Source organism: Solea solea, chromosome 5 (assembly GCF_958295425.1).
Source record: "Solea solea chromosome 5, fSolSol10.1, whole genome shotgun sequence".
In the NCBI taxonomy this organism is placed as follows: domain Eukaryota; kingdom Metazoa; phylum Chordata; class Actinopteri; order Pleuronectiformes; family Soleidae; genus Solea; species Solea solea.
In genome coordinates, this window is record NC_081138.1 from 5,801,092 (window position 1) to 5,820,099 (window position 19,008).

Here is a 19,008-nt window from a genome sequence, read left to right on the forward strand (position 1 = left end):
TGTCACACACAAATCTCTGCATGGAGTGACTTCAGAATGCTAAAAATCTGAAGCCACCATGCGCCATTTCTGCATATTTGACACTCACAGTCATTAGATGAGCAGAATACAGTACAGCAACATGGCTTATAGTGTTGTAGTTTAAATAATGCATGATTGTATGATTCCCCCCTGCACGTCTTGGATAGAAAATAACAGACTGAGAATTTCTGATGGACGCAAATAGCACATTTCTCTTATTCATAAGTAAACAAGTCGAATCCATTGATTTTCAAAGCAAACTGCTTGATTATGTCTTCATTTTTTTCTAAGCATGGTTGATTTTTAAATGAGGTGAGGGAATTTGGAAAATACAACGGGGAGTCTTAGACTCGTCAAGGTTGCTTGCATGTACACATATATTCGCAGGCTGTGCTTAATGTGGCAAATGGCTTTTGATGCACATTTTGATTTACATAACGTCGGAGGAGGGATGCGGTAAAGGATTCCCTCAGCACCAAAGGACATGGAAGATATTGCGGCGTATTAATGACTGCCTCGTCTCCCCAGTGAAGAATCAAACAGAAATTTCAAGCAGGACACACAGAGAGTGTGAGTCCGGGCAAGGAGATCTGACAGATTCCAGCATCACACGCAGTCTGCCTTGCTCTGTTACTGAGTGTGGATATGTATGACCGTGACCCTCTTTTTCCCAAGCTATGCTCTCCGTGTTCTCCTTACCCACATTGCATAACGCCCCACATACATATGTGCACACACAAACACACGCGTGCCTTGTTGGGTTTTTTTTAATCAATAAAACATTTCCGTGGTATTTGACTATCAGCATCTGAGGAAGCCCGAACACGGGGGTCATTTAGGGTACGGCTGGGATCGTTTCTGTCATCGCGCGGTTGCGTATGCAGATGCTCAGCTCAGAGCCACTTGGAGAATCAATAGTGAATGTTTGCATATTCACTGCAGGCTCCAAACCTCCTAATTTACCCACACTGCGTTAGCAGGCAGATAAGGGGACTATGTGTTTTCTTGCGTGGCCATAGTGAAACACAGGGGGAATTTATTTATATTGCCCCCATTAATATAAAATATAACTAATGAGGTGTGATTATCCCATGTGATTATTGCAATAACTATGTGGATCATGCAGTAATATATTGCCAGGTCTCTCCGCGAGGAAGGATTGGCTCGAGCGTCGGCAAATAGTGGCATTCTTAGTTGGAATCTATTTTAATACCTGTGAGCATTTGTTACTTCCGTGAAGGCGGTAAATCAACTGTAGCGCGGAGGAATATCTAACAATAACACCGCTCCCGCCGGAGCCTGTCCTGGACAAATGTTTACAGTGCTACACCGTGATAATGATGGGATTTTTCTTATGTGACACAATACTCCATTATCAGCCAAGAGCATCACGCGGTATCAAAATGCCCAGGAGTATAATTATCGTGTTAGGATGTGTACAATGCACGCAAGGACATAATTAATGCATGGCTTGACTGGAGCCCTGATCTGACCTCACAGTTCGCAGGGTTTTCTGTGGAGAACGGTGTTCATTTTTTTTTATGGTATTGATGACATAAGAAATGTGATTTATAGTAAAAAAAAAACTGGTTGACGATTACGGAGAACTTGTGTTGTGCCTTAATAAAGGAACCTTTGCTATAGCAGATTTTAGATTTACCAAAAGAATAGTGCAGAACATAAGTGCAAAAATCCAGTCACTTTTGTAATGAAATTAAATGTGCTGAAATATTTGGATGAACCACTGCAACTTTCTTTTTTTTTGTGTCTCATAAACCACAGTGGTTGGACAGTTTGTGTGCATGATATTTATATATATATATATATTATGTATATTTAAATTGCCCACTTACCCATTTGGTGTCTCATCCAAGCCTGGGTTCTCTACCAGAGGTCTGGGAGCTCTGCACAGTATCTTAGCTGTTCCTACAGGACTGTTCTCTTCTGGAAAGGCATCTCAGATGTCGTTCTTGGAATCTTTTGGGACCACTCTCCCATGGGACTTGCGGATCTGTCCCATAGGATCTTAGCTCTGTCATTCTGTCAGCCACCTTTGTCCATACTCTGTGCAGATGTTTCTGTAAACTATTCCAGCCACTTGGTCGTGCTGTTCCATGTGTGCCTTCTTAGCCAGGATTCACACACAGTCTCAGGGGCATCTTTACACAGCCTACACCTGGAATCCTGCCTGGTGGGGTAGACCTCAGCCTCTACTGATCCCCTTCCTGTGCAGACATGACCAGCGCGTTTTTCAGATATACAGAAACAAATAGGTATAGGTTCTATACTGAATATATTGGTAATCTAAAAGGTGTAGAGAATATACATATGATACATGTCAGACACAAGTATGTGACTTTTTTGTTGTATGTGTGTAGTTTTTTTTCTGGAGTAAAATGTGAAATAAAACTACAGCATAACTGGAAAAAATCTGCAGATCTGCAACACATATTTAGGGAACACTTTAAAGTATAAATGCCAATTTTAAATGAAGTAGTGATAATCCAACTATTGCCAGTTATTGTTGTGGTTGATGAATACAACCACAGCCATGTGAATCATCTGAACGGGCTAGAATCAAATGAGATTAGAGATAAAAATATAATGAAATTAATAAATAAAACTATGTATTAACATTCCAACAGATGTGAACTGTTCCTTACAGACTATGGCCAAATAAAGTTAGTGTTAATGTGTGTCAACATTTTCAAAGAATAACTCATAAAATAATACAATACAATATCCAAATTTTGTGCAATGTCAAGAAGGTTGATATACTCATGTTATGTTGGTTTAAATTTTTTTTTGGCAAACTCTTCTAAGAATTTGCAAAAAAAAAAAACAGCTACTTGTGGGTTAGTGGACGTCTTGTATATATTAGTGCAAGACAAAGCCAGTTGAGCAGGAGGTCAGGGTAGACTGTGGGTGTACTAAACATCAAACTTTAACATTAGAGGCCAAAGATTTCCATTTCCTGCCAACAGTCACTGGTGATTTTGACCCCATACAGCAGCTTGCCCTATAACCTTCGACAGCTGAGTAGCCTTTTTGGTAACGCTTTCCTTCCCCTTCCATACTGGAGTAGATGCTCAAAAACTGACTTTTATCATGCATAATATATACAGTATGTGTGTGTGAGACTGTTATTAGAAATCAAGCACTACATGATACCAGTTATTCATGAACAAAAACAAAGACAGTTTTGGGGAGCATTGTGGAGTTAAAAAAGAAAACGTTTTTTGTTTTTTTTTATTATTAAATATGCCTGTGGTTTTCTTTTCGGCCATTGTATCATTTCTTCATGATTTGCCTCTCAGCCCATAGTGGAAACACTGGTGCTGAAACTGACTTTGTGAAACTGAAATGTGTCACTGACCATCTCAGCTGTCTCCAAAGCCATGGCCACTTTTCTGTTCCTGTCAGCCTCAGTCAAGGGGTTTGATGCTTTATTCAGCATTTTGACCTGCCATTCCTTTTGCAACTGACGTGGATTCAACACTGGTCACAGCTCTGTACCCAGCCTCACTGCACTCCACTGTCAATTTCAAGTATTTCCACTTTTTCTTTGCAAATCTTACTTTCCTGGTTTCCATTGGGGAAGCAATTTTCCGTCCAATTTCACTGCTAATAAAATAAAAATTTTAAGACGATTAAAGGAGATATATGTAAAACCACTGGCCAGTGGCATTCAATCTGAAATCGCAATTAAAAAAATTGTAGAACACAAGTAAACACATTTACACTACTTAGTGATCATGCACATACAGATTCACATACATAATTGTCCAATTATCTGTTTTATGTTTATAAAGGACAATGTGGTAGACAAGTAATGACTGTAGAACCTGAAAGGGAAAGTGTATCTGCTTGAGAGGAGAGTTTTCTTTCCATCACTGGATATATTATCAAGGTTTTGTGAAGAAGGCCCTAGAGTCCTTGATGAGATTAATTCAAATGTACTTGGCTAAGGAGAACAAAGGAAAACAGCATATACTATACTGCCGCTACCTCATTTTCTGAAGATCATCCCTCAAAGATGACACATATTGTAAATTCATCTGTCTAATGACCTTTAAAATATTACATTAGTGTCAGGAAGACATGAGTCCTTCTCTTGGTTGCATTGGCTCATTACTGGCAAAGAATGACCACAATATATTGGATTAGCTCATGACTGCAGTGCCTAATTCCTCCCAAACAACAGACACCTTTCATTGTCTTACTGAGAGCTGTCTATATGACCTTTTTAAGCTTAAGTCAGCTGCAGTGGTCCTACATGTATTTACATCAGTCTGTACAATAGCATCTTCTTCTAACCAGTGCACTTCAATTGGCAACGGTTGAATGCATGTGACAAAAGTCTCCACACAGTTCTGCTTATACTTTAACTCAGCTATTAGGAACACTATCTTGTGCATTATTTATGTGCATGTTAAAAGTTAGATTTTAGTCAGATTAAGACGATACCTGGATATTGCAATTCATAGTCCAATCACTATACTCCTTACGCATAGTCGGACTGGAGTTGGACTTGGTGTTCTGTGCATGCACCAAAATATCCTCCCCAGTCTTTGACCCAGAAGTAAGAATGAAACGACGTATGAACTGCAATACTGTTGCCGGAAAAGAACAAACAACACAATGGTGTCAGCTAGCGCTAAAGCTACGGAGAAGACCCACTTATAGAGAGTTACTCAGCTAATAAATCGAGGCATGTATACTCCGACTTGCCAAGTTGTCCAATTGCCTGTCTTAGTCGGAACACAGCTTTAGCTCGATTAAACTGTGCGTGTAAACGTCTGTAATTTCCTACTGACTCAAAGGCATCATTGGAGTAGGCAGAACCATAATGATATTCCATGCTCAAAGGAACACTTGTCCGCACCTTTTATTTGGAAACCAGTTTTACTTATCTCTTGGATTCAACCCCCTTATTTAAAAAAACGACTGAGACGATGACCAAGCTGGCCGCTGAGGAGGACCAGCTTTGCCGCTGTCTACCTCCCCAAAGGACCACATACGACTAAGCTAAGCCACCTTTTGTTTATCTCAGTTGAAACCAGTCTGGCTATTGGGTTCTTCCTGTTTTGTCACTTTTTAAAACTCCAGGGTTAGGGATAGCTTTACGCTAGACTTGGCTACTCCATAACACATCTTCGCCACAGATCCTTGTTTTTCTTCCCCTGTGGTCAAGACGTTTTTGAGAGGGGAAGTGAGGCTTAGGTTTTTGGCAAAATTCATGGATTTTTGGACTGTGGAAGGAAACCGAAGAACCCGCAGGAAACCCACACAGACGGGGAGACAACGTGTTTCATTAACTTGCTTGACATTCACGTCGCGTGTCAAATAAACAACGTTGTATTTTGAAAAGATGCAAATTGTTCTGGAGACGACGGTATTTAAAAGAAGATCAACCCACTTTCTGTCCTCATTTTGTCCATCAATAAAATTCCGTGGAGCTTTTAAGGGCCTGTTTTTCCCCAGAGTAACATTTCATTGATGATTTTTTTTTCAATTCTCTCTCGCACGCTCCGTGAGCTAAACGGTATTGTGGCATGAGCAATAGCTGACAAGGAAGCTTAGAGACTTGGCTATTCCGTAACACATCTCCACTACAGATCCATGTTTTTCTTCCCCTATGGTCAAGACGATATTGAGAGGGGAAGTGAGGCTTAGGGTTTGGCAAAATTCATGCATTTCTGACCACGCTGGTTTGCAGAGCAACAGATCAAAAACACCAAACCAATACACAAACACTGTTTGCGGACCACAAATGAAAAAGTGCAATTATGAATATAATGGCTGCACCATTGTTATGAATGAAGCCAGTATTTCAGTGTAACATGTTTAATCAATCACTGATTTCATATCATGGTCATCTTTATGACTTAATATAATACCTGTCTTACATACAGTCCCTTTAAATGTTAATGATGTTTTTCATTGTTTTCGCCTGTTATTGTTTCCTTTCAATGACAGTGTGAGGCAGACTAAGTGCTGCGCAGTCAGCAGGCTGCGTCACATTTATCATCATTGTTATTGTGACCTTAATCATATCCCTCTTTTATTTGCTGCTGTGGTGTGTGATGAGCGCCGTGTTCATGAGTATGTAATTATCTGCTTCGCCCGTTTCCATTTCTGCACCGGCAATAATTCTCCAGATCTTGTTTGAAATGTGACTCATTCTCGTTAATTTATACGCGGTCCGTTTTGAGATTCACATGGAAAGTTAGAAGTGAATTTGCATGGAAATATGTTTTGAGCCATCAGTACAAAGTGGATTTCAGAAACGTTCCAACCATCCTCTGCAGGTACACGGATTCAGTAAATGGACGCAGTTGAAAAAATGATGCTGAACACTCTGCGGTTCTTACAAGAAATGATTTTGAATTTGGTTATTTCCTGTGCAGCACCTGAACATTTGCTATTTTTATTGTTTTTTGGCCTCTCATTCATCCATCCATTATTGCTTTGTGTTGTTCTCTTTTCATACTGTTGTTCACACGGGCTCAGCCCATCTCCTCTCTTTAGCCTAGCTCTTTAACACTGATATAAGTAGGTTCCCCTGAGATTATTGATCCTCGGTGAACCTGCCATAAAAAAGCAATTAACACCCTTCCCATTGTCAATGTTATTATGACTTGTTTTTTTTTTTTTTTAAATGTGATGGTCAAAAACCAGTGAGTGAAAGATTTCAAGATGAGATAAGATATGATAAGATATTAGTCCTATTAATCCTTTATTAGTCCCACAATGGGAACATCTGGGACGTCGCAACAGCAAAGACAAGTCAAGGTGATACATAATCAACTTGCATTTTGACATCGATGAGTATTGAGATTGTAAAATTATAACAGGCTACACAGTTTGCACCTTAAGTCACCAGAATAATGTGGACTGTATACAGCTTGAGCTTTAATTTATATTGTAAGGGGATAATACAAAGAAATATCATGGCATAAAAAATAGTGCCACACCAAAAAATGTTGTCTGCTAAAAAAGTATAGGCTCATGGTTTAAAAAATAAATGAGTGTCTTAGCATTGTGCTGGAAACAAATGTGTATCTATGCAGATAAAGAAGAAATAAAATGAAATTTACTTGAGTCTGGTGTTCCTAGTGTTGTAGTACTCGAGATTGGTCTTGGTCTCGAGACCACTTTTTGAAGGTCTCGTCTCGGAATCGACTGCATTTTTACTCGGTCTTGTCTCGGTCTCGGACAAAGCGGACTCTGGATTTTATTTCAAGACCACAACTGTGGGGATATCAATAAATTGCCTGTGCATTTTTTGGATAAACTTGTTAATATCAATACTGTGATTTTGCATAAATCGTATTGCTTCGGGTACAACCAATAACTTGAAATTTTGGTCACCGTTAACGGCTGTCACCCCTCCCGCCCCCTTTCACACGCCCCCCCACAAAAGTGCATGTGAGTGACAGGAGAAGAGGCCGTTACCTGAACCACAAAGACTTTTTGTGCATGAATACCTCCAAAAGAAAACACAGCGCAACGTGTAAATTCTGCAAAGCGACGCTAACGGTATTGGTCTTGTCTCGGTCTCGACCCCTCAAAGTCTTGGTCTTGTCTCGGTCTCGAACCCTCAAAGTCTTGGTCTGTGTGTTTCCCAGCTCACATAGGGCGAAAGGTAGGGTACACCTTAGACAGGTCACCAGTTCATCACAGAGACAACATATAGAGATGAACAACCATTCGCTATCACACGCCTACAGTCAATTTCGAATCTTTAATTACCCTCTACGTGTTTTTGGACTGTGGGAGGAAATCCACGCACACGGGAGGGAGAATATGCACGTTTTTTTGTCAGAAACTTGTTTGACATACACATCACATGTCAAATAAACAATGTTGGATTTTAAAAATATGCAAATTACTAGAGATGAGGATGTTTCAAATACGATCAACCCACATTCCGTCTTCATTTTGTCGATCAATACAATTCCGTGGAGCTTTTAAGGGCCCGCTTTCCCCAGGATAGCATTTCATTGATGTTTCTTCCGTTCCCTCTCTCTCACTCTCTCTGTAAACCTCTGTTAGCTAAACGGTATTGTGGCATGAGCAATAGCTGACAAGGAAGCTTAACGAACACCAGGCACAGGGCGCACGCTGGAAAAAAAAAATCGTTCTATTAATTAATGGTGTAATTAAGGTTTTGTCATTGACGTGCCACTAGAGCTGACAGGGATGGATGGGGTACTTGGCTCTGCACAAGGCAGTTGCACACTCGATAATGAATGGCAGCTATTACCAGCATGTTTGGGTGGTGATGGGGCCACCTGCAAAGGCTTGGCTTCCCCACCTCTTCTTGCACTCCTCCCTCCCCTAAGCCCTCTATCTGTTCCCGACACTTTGGTTTCCATTTCTGACCTTATCCTTCATTCGGCATCCTCTTAATTTTACACAGTCTGTCTTCGCATTGTCCCGGGCACAGATTTACGAGACCCTGCTGCTCCAAGTGCCCCGAAATTAATGGCAGGCGATTCAACCAGAGAAAATCCCCTTTCTCCACTAATATTTTTGTAGGCAATTATTATCACCTTTTCCACATCGTTGACTTAATCCAGTGCAGGAAACGTGTGTTAATGCACAGTCCACATAAGTGATCACTGTTCCCGAACAATCTGCCTTGTGCTAAAGAGCTGCTGAGGCATTTCTGCCACTACTTTTTTTTTTTTTTTTGTACAACTTTTAAACTCCACCAGCGTAACTTTACCGCAGGAAACCACAGACGAGTGCATCGCCATTAATGGTAATTTCAGCTGCTGACATTTATGTAAAAATAATGTAAAATTGGGTGGCTGAGTTGCAGGAGCTTCTGGACTAAAAAATCACATGCTTTACAGTAACCAAGGCTACCACATTATTGCAAGGCACAAGTTTCTGAGCTGTCAGTCTGCAGCCTTAAGACAAAGATGAGTTATTTTTGCCCTCTTTTTAAAGCGCACATGAAAAGCTCGCTCCACTTCACTGGAACTGCGTCCTCGAAACGCTACACCATGCTTGAGAGTAGATTAAATCAAATCTAAAGTAACGAGTGAATGATGCATTTTATTTTTTTTACATGCGTCTTTATAAGCCAACTGCAAGCCTCTAATCAACATCACTGGCTCAGTGTTAAATTATTAAAACCAAAAGGATGGCATGTAATATTAAAACATCTTCAGGCACTGCACAGTTGTGGGGTAGGAGGATGGCAGTGGCTGGGAATCTCTCTCTGAGATAAGGTGATATTTTCATTTCCTATGTCAGGGGTGAGCCTGGATGTTTTCATAGTTACACGTTTGAGGAAAGTGACAGGAAAAAAAAAAGGTAGTTCCAGTGATTTATGACACACTTATTTTTATTACTTTCCAAATGAAGTTATTATTATGAAGACAGAAAAGGCCTTAAAAAGCTCTTTACTCAGAAGGAGCAAATATATGCACATTTTCATTCCTAGTTACACCTATGAGGTTTTGTTCCCTCGCACTCGGAGCTGCCTGTTTGGAGTGAAAATGCAAACACTCAGAGGAAATCTGTACAAACACGGGGGAGAAGATGCAAATGCAGCACGGGAGGAAAGAACAACGGCCGGAATTTAAACCACTGCCGTGAGTCGACTGTGAGCTGGAGGTGTTAAAAAAAAAGAAGGAGCCACTGTGCTGCCAAAAAAGTAAAAATAAACGCCGCTTTGTCTTAAAAATAAAATGTAAAAGTGTAGTATAGTTCATCCTGGTGGAGGCTGTTAAGCTTCAACATCCTGCTGCAATAACCTTGCAGGATTCAATGGTCAAGTCAGTAAAGGTTTGTCTGCCGTCGCCTTTGAATTGCTTCTTGTCACATCCAAGGATGTAAAAGAAGAAATATGTTCAGTTTTCAAAGCAACACAAATGTCCCTTACATTTCAAAAAACTGGACATTGATGGTAAAGAACCTATTTTAATGGAAGTTTAGGGATTCATGCCAATTCATTCAAAATGTACTCATAAATGTGCACAAATAGACCTCAAGCACCTTGCCCTTTTGCTTACTAACTAGCAATGGGCCTTGTTTAAAAGACATTTGTATAGATTTATTTTTTTGTATTTTTTATTCTTTTTATGTGGCCTCTGAGGGAAATCCAGAACCCTTAGTCAGTCTTTATCGTTATTAAATGTTGTTTAATACAAACATGGAGCTATTGTTATAATTGAAAGTCCAGGCTGAGCTAGTTTCAAGGTTGGCTCCAAGAGAAAGCTATTGTGTGCATTCCTTGCCAGAAAGAAGCCAAAGACAAACCAAAACATTTGGTGTTTGATGGAGCAAGGATTAGAGAACAATATACAAATGTTGTAGAAAATAGGTGTTGCTATTTTCTATAACAAAAAATGGGCCCTTTAAAGAAATTAAAAGTCAGTCAAAGTCAAGTTATTTCAGATCAGAGGGGTTCTGATGATAGTCTAAAGCCACGGTTCCCAACCTGGGGTCCAAGCCCCCCTTAGGGGGGCGCCAGAGATCACAGAGCTTTGACTGCTTTGTGAGGTTAATGTAATTATATTTGTGCATCCCAATCAGACACTCTACTGGATAATTGGAAGTCAGTATCACCCAAATAAAAACTATAATTTTCTTTGGTCCACCTTTCAATTTATTAAGCTATTCATCACCAACACTTGATCACGTTCCTGTTGTGTGAGAAACGTCAAAGTAAGGCAATACCTTGGTTTTGATTTAAACCACCCGAAATTCCCTTTAAATTGTGATTTTCACCTCCTGACATGTAATGGTGTGTATTTATATAGCGATTTTCTGGTCTTGATGACCACTCAAAACTGCTTTGCACTACAGTTTTCACCCATTCGTTCACACATGCACACAGTGCATCTATGTGCAGCGTATTTTCTATCGCACATCTTTTATAACCATTCACACGCTGCCGACTCAGTCGACACATTAGCAATGTAGTGTAGGTGGAGCTGGGAATTGAACTATCAAACTTCCAGTTGAAAGTGCACGCTTTTTACCGCTGATCCATCGTCGACTCCAACCCACAAATGTCTGTGCACTCTACTGTACATGTGACCATCATGTGATTGGTCCGTGTCTGCTGTCATGGACCAGACCAGAAATCTAATTCACACTCAGATACAACTATTTTGATAATTGATGAATCGGTTTGAAGCTTTTTTCATGATTAAAACAATATTTCTGATTGTTTAAGCTTCTTAAATGTGAGTATTTTCTTAATTTATTTGCTCTGGATACCAAAGAAATCATCATTATCGTCAATAAAAGTTAATTATTTTGGTTTGTGGACAAAACAATACATTTGGGGTTTAAGGAACACCGATCAACATTTTTAAAGGTTTTCTAATATTAAATTAATTGATTACGAAAATAATCGTTAGTTGCAGCTCTACACTCGCATCACTTGGTTTTAATAATGAATAAATATGTTGCCTACACTAAATACTAAACTTTCCTCTCTTTACAAAATATCTCACACATTTCCCTCCCTGCCTTCCTCTCATTTTCGGTTGCTCTCTCTCTGTGTGTGTGTGTGTGTGTATCAAGCTCCCTTCCGTTGTCTTCATAATGACGTTATTGTGGCCACATTACTTTAAAATTACCTGAAAACCTATTACGGCCCTTCGCCAATTTGCATTGACGCAAGCCGTGTGTAGACACAGACGTTGTTCTTCCACTATAGGGAAAGAGGACACACATGTCTTGTGGTAATTAAGGCTCGCATTGCATGCTTGGCCATGGTGAAGGTTTATCATTTACAGAAATTAGTCATTTCATCGCTGCGCAATCAGAGATGTAATGGTTATTCCACTATCATATCATGCATATAGTGCCTGTGCATTTTCCTCAGGCTTTTACATCAGACACCGCCTGTTTGCCAGCATACTCATTCAGTCAAGGTCGTAGCCCTCCGTGGAGAACCTGACATGTGACCTTTCCCTGCATCTCATTCTCCCCGAGTACTCAGTTCTCCCCCGATGTAATATCAACTCCGTGTTACCAGCTGCACGAAGGAAATTCATCATTTCAGGAAATCAATCATCGTCGCATAAATTCCTTTATCATGTTGACTTGTTTCCTGATGAAATATCACAGGGATGCGCGAGCACCCTGGATTCCCCTCCTCGAGGGCTCAGCCGTTTCCTTTTGTGCAGGTTGAACAAATTTGCTTATTTGCTTGGTTAGTTTGTTCAGCGCTCACAACGATGAGCTGAATCTAATTCGGCGAGAGATGGGGAATCTTCTGAGCAGCTCGAACACGTGGGACGCCGAGCCGCGGGGACAGCAACGCCGTGACTCGCTGAAACGTACTTCAAATCATTCTGCTGCGAGTAGCTTCACAAAGCTAAGTAGAAACACACTTAACAAAAAACAAAGTAAGTCAAAAATGAGTCAAACACGGGGGCCAAAGCTGTTCAAATTTCAATTACCCAGTAGGAGGTGAGAGGAGGAGAGGAAAGAAGGATGTAAGTCGAATGAGAGAAGAGGAGGAAGGTGGGGGTTGTCACTGCAGTGTGAGAGAGGCAATATCAGTCTGATCAGTCATCCGTCCTCTTCCAATCTCCTGATAAAGCAGGTACTGCAGGAGGTGAAACGATGTGTATCAAAACCTCATGAAGATCGATGGCATCCTTCTGCCAGCTTTGAGAGAGACAAAAGAGAACGAGGGGCAAGGAATAAAAGAAGAAGAAAAAAACAAAACAAAAGAAGGCTGTCTAAATTGGTCAACAACAAAAAGGGGGTTGAGAGTGAAGGGAGACCGAGGACAAGGTGGGCTATTAAAAAAAAAAAAGTACAAGGACGTTTTATTCCTCTGCAGCCTGTTCACACAATGTCAGGAGCGGCGGTAAATAAGTCCCTCTATGGAAATGATAGAGGGCTATAATCAGAAGTCGGTGGGATCTTGTGGCCAGGTGTGTTTATGTACACAGCACTTGGGCAAACAGCCGCGCGACAGGTGAAAGCAGCTTTAAGAGCTTAACACGCCTACACAAACAAACTTTGGTTCATAAAAGAGCTTGGATTTCCATGTTTGCGTTTTGCCTGTCCTCTTGATTTAAGAATTTAAGTATATATATATATTTTTTTGTGATTGCAGGCTCGGCACAGTTCGTTCTCGGCTCTTAAAATAATAATAAAAAAAATAAATAACAATAAAAATACAAAATAGCTCCTTTAAAGGCAGCATTGGATTAATTGAATAACAAAATGCTATTATAAAAGAACAAGGAAGAAACGCATGCAAATCACGTCCCAGGGAATCTTTTTTTAAGTAGCCTGAATTTAAATGAATATGTATTTATAGTGAAGACATCCAAGAACAAAGACAGCATTTCTATTATAACTTGTTGAAACTATGTTGTTTTTTTTTCACGAGCACATTGCTGCTATTAATAGATCACTATGTGCTTCTTTAGTCGTGCTACTTCATGTCTGCTGTAAAAAAAAAAGGTCCCAAAAACTGTAATTCAAGACATTACATACATATTGTATGAGCTAAAGTCATTGAAAGCTTGCTGTCAATTCTTTTTCGATTTTCAAACTGTCAGAAAAAAAAAACAATATTAGAAAGTGAATGAGAAAACAGAAATGGTAAAATAAAATCATTAGCCACCAAAAGTACACGTATTCTCAAACACATAATAAAGATTTATAAATGAGAGATTGGAATACAAAAATGAGAAAAGATTAAACTATTTACGCCAAAACCAAAAACTATTAGTAACCTAAAATATCAATGTATTTACATTCCCTCCCCCCTGACTCTTCCTCTCCCTCTCCCATATTTGCGGTGGTTCAGACTCGAAACGTGACACAATGTTCGTAATTCATGACACAGCTCCTCTAAGTCAGAAAAATGCATTCTTGCAACACTGAATGTGTGGTTTGTATTCATTCCAACAATAATAATGATCACAATAATATAATTTAGACAGACAATAGCATCTGCCAGGCTATCACAAGCATAAATGCTGACCTGGCCCGTCTTATTACGGCTAAAATGCGAATTAATTAATTATTTTCTCATGTAGAGCTTCTATCTGTGATGGTTTCCACACATGATTGCATCGCATTGCACAAAAAAGCATTGTATTACAGTATAGCCGAAAAGCGTGCGTACATTTTTTTGTCAGTAGGTTATACAGTATAAGCCGGGTTGAAAATGCAAGCTACGCTAACTGGAGCGCTATAATTTTTTTTCCCTCCGTGTTAGTTTTTCTTTATATTTTCAAATATTTTCACCGAGATGGTACCGCGTCAGGCAATACCTTTTTCCCAACTATAGGGGGAGCCCGAGGACAGAAACTACACTGTATCACTTTAAATATTATATATATATATATATATATATATATATATGTACTCTATAATGATTAAAAATACATGGAATCATATATATATATATATATACACATACATACACACATATACATATATATATACATATGTGTATATATATATATATATATATACATACATACATATACACACACATATATATATATATACACATATATATAGTATACACATAATTTGACTATATGTATAGTGAATTTCATTGTTTCTAACACACAACACAACAAATATCCTTCATTTAACATTAAAAAGCCAAAGAAATAAAGCAGGTATTATCTGAAATGAAAGGTAATATGTGTATTTTAAGCATGTAATACAGATCCTAAACAGTAGTTATTGTATATTTAGAGTGTATTCTCACTCTCCTTTGAGAAACAGCTGTGTGCAGCTTTATATCCCGATATACAAGATATATAGCCTAAACATATTGAGATATTATTAATTAGCCATATCAAGCAGCCCTTTCACACAGTATTTGCACATGATGCGTTTCATCTGTAGAGAATGAAGCCCATTGTTCTGCAATACAGTAACACACAAAGTAAACATTTGTGAGCCATGTGATTATTTAAGTGAGGGGAAACATGTCATGTTCACTTGTGAAATTAATTTTCACACATTAACTTTTACACGTCTTTGACTCACAAAATAAAATAAAAAATGATTGCTCTACAGCTGTAAATAACAGACTGGATTCTATTGAGCCATTTTTGTGTGCGAGGGCAGGTCGACTGTTGCGTGTGCTGACTCACTGTCAGACTGTCATGACTCGGCGCAACACTTTCAGCCACAGGTTAACAACACACGTGCTGTCCTTAGTGTGACATGTCAAAAAAAAGTGGAGCGAAAAAAGGCCTGTTGTTGTTTGTATGTTTCTGCTTCTCACTTGCACAGGAATAACTGTCCAAGGCTGTAAAAGCTGTGCCTCAGCGTCTGCAGCCACTTTAGAAAAACGTCATGACATATAGTGCCACATTAGAGTCATTAGGGACCGACTTAAATGAAAAATCATTCTCACTCCATTTGCATCAGAGTCGCAGTTAGTCTCCTTTTGCTATGAGCTTTATGCTCAGCCAAACACTTCAGAACTGATCAGACCTCGGAGTTTCCTGTTGCTTAGTCAGCTTGTTAGGTGAACATACACGAGGCGGGACAGAAACATACTGTAAGTGTGAGGGGAATTCATATTCCTTGGTCAGCCTTTAGCGCTATTAAACATAATTTATTCGAGCCGTAGAGCCATTGCTAGTTGGAAGTTGAGTTGTTAGGAGAACGTGTTATCGTGCAGACTGAGGAAGTTTCAAATTTGGCTCCGAGAGACAGCTATTGTGGTCATTCCTTGCTCGTAAGAAGCCAATCAGAGTGTAAACCAAAACACACGGATAACAATGGAGTTGAGAGCATGGAGTTGCTATTTCTAAGGATCAGTGAAAGGTTATTAGATGGATTATTTGTCATCCTGAGGACTGAGCTTCAGGCTGTCTATACACGCTTAGTATATTCCAATAAATCCCTTCACCTTAAGAGTTATGCATGATATTTAACCTAGGCTTTTTTTTCGAATGGCAAGAATTTAAAAATGTGTGTTTGCTGAAACATTTCCCAACAATAAGGAAGGTAAATTAAATAAATGAGATGTCATGTCACTATGCAACTCAGTCAGTATTAATCTGGAACATCCAGCAACAGCACATATGATAGAGAGGAGAGCTGCGTTACTTAAAATCAGCGGTTTAACACCTGAATAGCCTCTGAAAGGCCAACCAATTAACATTAGACTACCGTTTCCTAGTTTAATACGCCTGCTTTATCCTTCACATGACGGTTGCTGACATAGAGCAAAAGGGTACCTATGGAATCAGATTTTGTCAATATTTTCAAACAACACTATTTAAGAAGCAAATACAATATCAATTTAATTATATTGTATTAATATACACTTTTTTTTACTTTATTAATCCCTTAGGGAAACTATTTCTCTGCATTTGACCCATGCTAGAATTAGGAGCAGTGGGCTCCTAATTAGAGGTGGGGGCTTGAACCAGCGACCCTCCGGTTACAAGCCAAGTTCCCTTTCCACTTGGCCACGGGCTGCCGCAAAACCACACTTGTTCTTTGCGTTTGTCCCGTGTTTTTTTGTTTGTGAATCTGACCATGGGTGATACAAAACCACAAACAGGTGTATTTTCGAGCAATAAAATAGAATATTTTTGAAGGATTACATCGATATTTTATTAGCTTCATAATCTTTTGTTATTCCATACACTCTGGACAGGTCACCAGTGCATCACAGGACAAACACACAGAGACGAACAACAACTCACTTTAACATTCACACCAGTATCCAATTACCCTCTGGACTGTGACAACCAGAGAAATAAAACAAAAGAAAACCTACTAACACACAGGGAGAACATGCAAACTCCACACAGAAAAGCCCTCAGTCCAACTGGGATTCTTACCAGTGACAACAGTGCTAGCCAATAACTTGCCATGTGGCCCTACATGCACAGTATAAAGCTTTAATGCGGAAATCTGTGCGTTTCAGAAGTTCCAAACTTTCTTCATGACCAATCAAAGCCTGTTCTACAACTACACAAACACATGTGCAAGACCCCAGTGGTTCTCAGAGTGACACCATTACCACCAACGATGGAGCATATTTATTATAATGTGTTTTTTGTGTCTCATTTTGTCTCCCCCTTGTAAATACACTGCGTTTGTTTTATTTATTTCTTAGTGATGAGGAATCGATCGCAGTCGGACTTGAGCAGAAATAAGACTCACGTGTTTGTAATATAAAAAAATATTACCTGGAGTAACTTTGTTTGTGCGATTGGAAGCAAAGGCTTTTACAGCAGGACGCTTCAGATAAGCTGCACGTCATAAACATAACCACCTCCTTCCTCATGGAGGGACCAGTACTGTCTTACAGCAACAGTCAAACACAAATGATTTACTCTCCCTTCTTCTGCTTTGCCACACATGTCATGCACCTGCTCCCTTGTGGGAGGGGCCGCAGCTGGCGGGGAGGAGCTTTGTTAACAGTCCATGAATCAAACACAGCGCTGAATACATACAGCACAACCTTCGGAAACAGTGACTTCCTGCAAAAGAACACACAACTTAGAAACTTTGCGTTCCGCTTCTGGGACCAAGAAATTAGAGACGTGTGAAAGCCATTTTGCAAACTTGTGAAAATATTTGTGAACAAAATGGATTTCAAGAAAGGAGAAACAGTTGTTTATTCTTTGTGGCAAATTGCTGTAAACACTTTCTGTCATTTTGGCAGCATCCTCCCACAGAGTAAGGCTTTAAATTCTAATGTGTGTGTGTTTTTTAAGTACAAGGGGACTTTTGTTCTCTCAGCAACGACTGGAGGGACGCCAGAACTGGGTCGGCCCACTCGTCACGTAGCCAGCCACGAGAGATGTGCACGCTGTTCTTTTGCTTGTTTCCCTCAGCAAATAATTTAGCTGCTATATACAATAACTACCTTTATAGTCGCTGACTTCTGTTCATGGCCAATTCCGTGATCCGACAAACACGGTGTTAATTGTCTTTGCTCTAACTCTGCGGGCACGACTCACTGCAAACAATAAAAGTGGACATGGAGATGCTGCACATTAGAGTTTTATGAGGCTGAGTTTTCAGTAGCCCTGTTCCATAATCATTATGTGTGTGACATCAACTCCTTCCCTGAGGATTTGGACCAAGCAAATTTATGACTGAGGCAACAGAAATCCATGGAAGCAGAAAACCACAAACTCTGGAACACGACAACAAACTTGTATTGCCACAATACATCTTAATCCAGGTTTCTTGATAGGGTCGTGTTCTAAACTCACCATGGTCGATGGGTAATGGATGGGTTAAGAGTGGGTGGGTGTTGTGAATGATTAATTGAAGTCATAAAAATGATAATACACAGCCTTGGTTTTGAAACCGTCATACTGGGCTGCTGTGGTTCAGGAGGTAAAGCTATCCAAGTCTATGTGCCTAAGTGTCCATGGTCAACACACGGAGCGTTAAATCGCTCCTGACACTTCTGTGAATTAGTGCGAATGATGTGTGATAGTAATTTGAGTCCAAAAGCCAAGAAAATGATCAAACTATGTCATTTGCATATATACATTTAAAATGTAAAGCAATGGAAGAAGAGAAGAAGAGGCTAAATAAATAAAAGAATCAGGCAGCAACACAACAAAACATTGTGTTCTATTAGAGAAGATCTGAAACCAGTGGCTGTCCACATGAAAACGAGTCTAGGTGAATTGGTTTAAACATTTGTTATTATATTGACAATTTATCCACAAGGAAATGGCATTTTTGGAGCCTTGATCCTGTGGATGAAGACCTTTTCTGAGACAATGCCATGTTTATGGAATTTTTTTGTTAGAAAAATATCACATTTCCATGTGGATAAGGCCTGAGACCATTAACTCCTCAAGGAAATACTGACATTATAAATCAAGGGAGACGTAGAAGCTAATTTTTAACAGTTCTTTTTGCAAATGGTGGAGTCTCCCCCTGGTGGCTAGCTGCTACTTCTGTCCTACTTCCTAGGCTTCCCTTTTCAAACTTGAAGGGAAATTAGCTCCTATGTGTAAAATATGGGATTAA

The 19,008-nt window shown here is 39.6% G+C and overlaps 1 long non-coding RNA gene across 3 annotated transcripts in view; it reads right to left on the reverse strand.

Annotated features, from left to right (window-relative positions):
- LOC131459895 (uncharacterized) overlaps positions 1–19,008 on the reverse strand; it is a 122,406-nt gene that overhangs the window by 79,923 nt on the left and 23,475 nt on the right. For all 3 annotated transcript variants that reach the window (XR_009240298.1, XR_009240296.1, XR_009240297.1), the window contains one exon: positions 1,875–2,246. This is a non-coding gene — a long non-coding RNA (uncharacterized LOC131459895). The remainder of the gene's footprint in view (positions 1–1,874; positions 2,247–19,008) is intronic.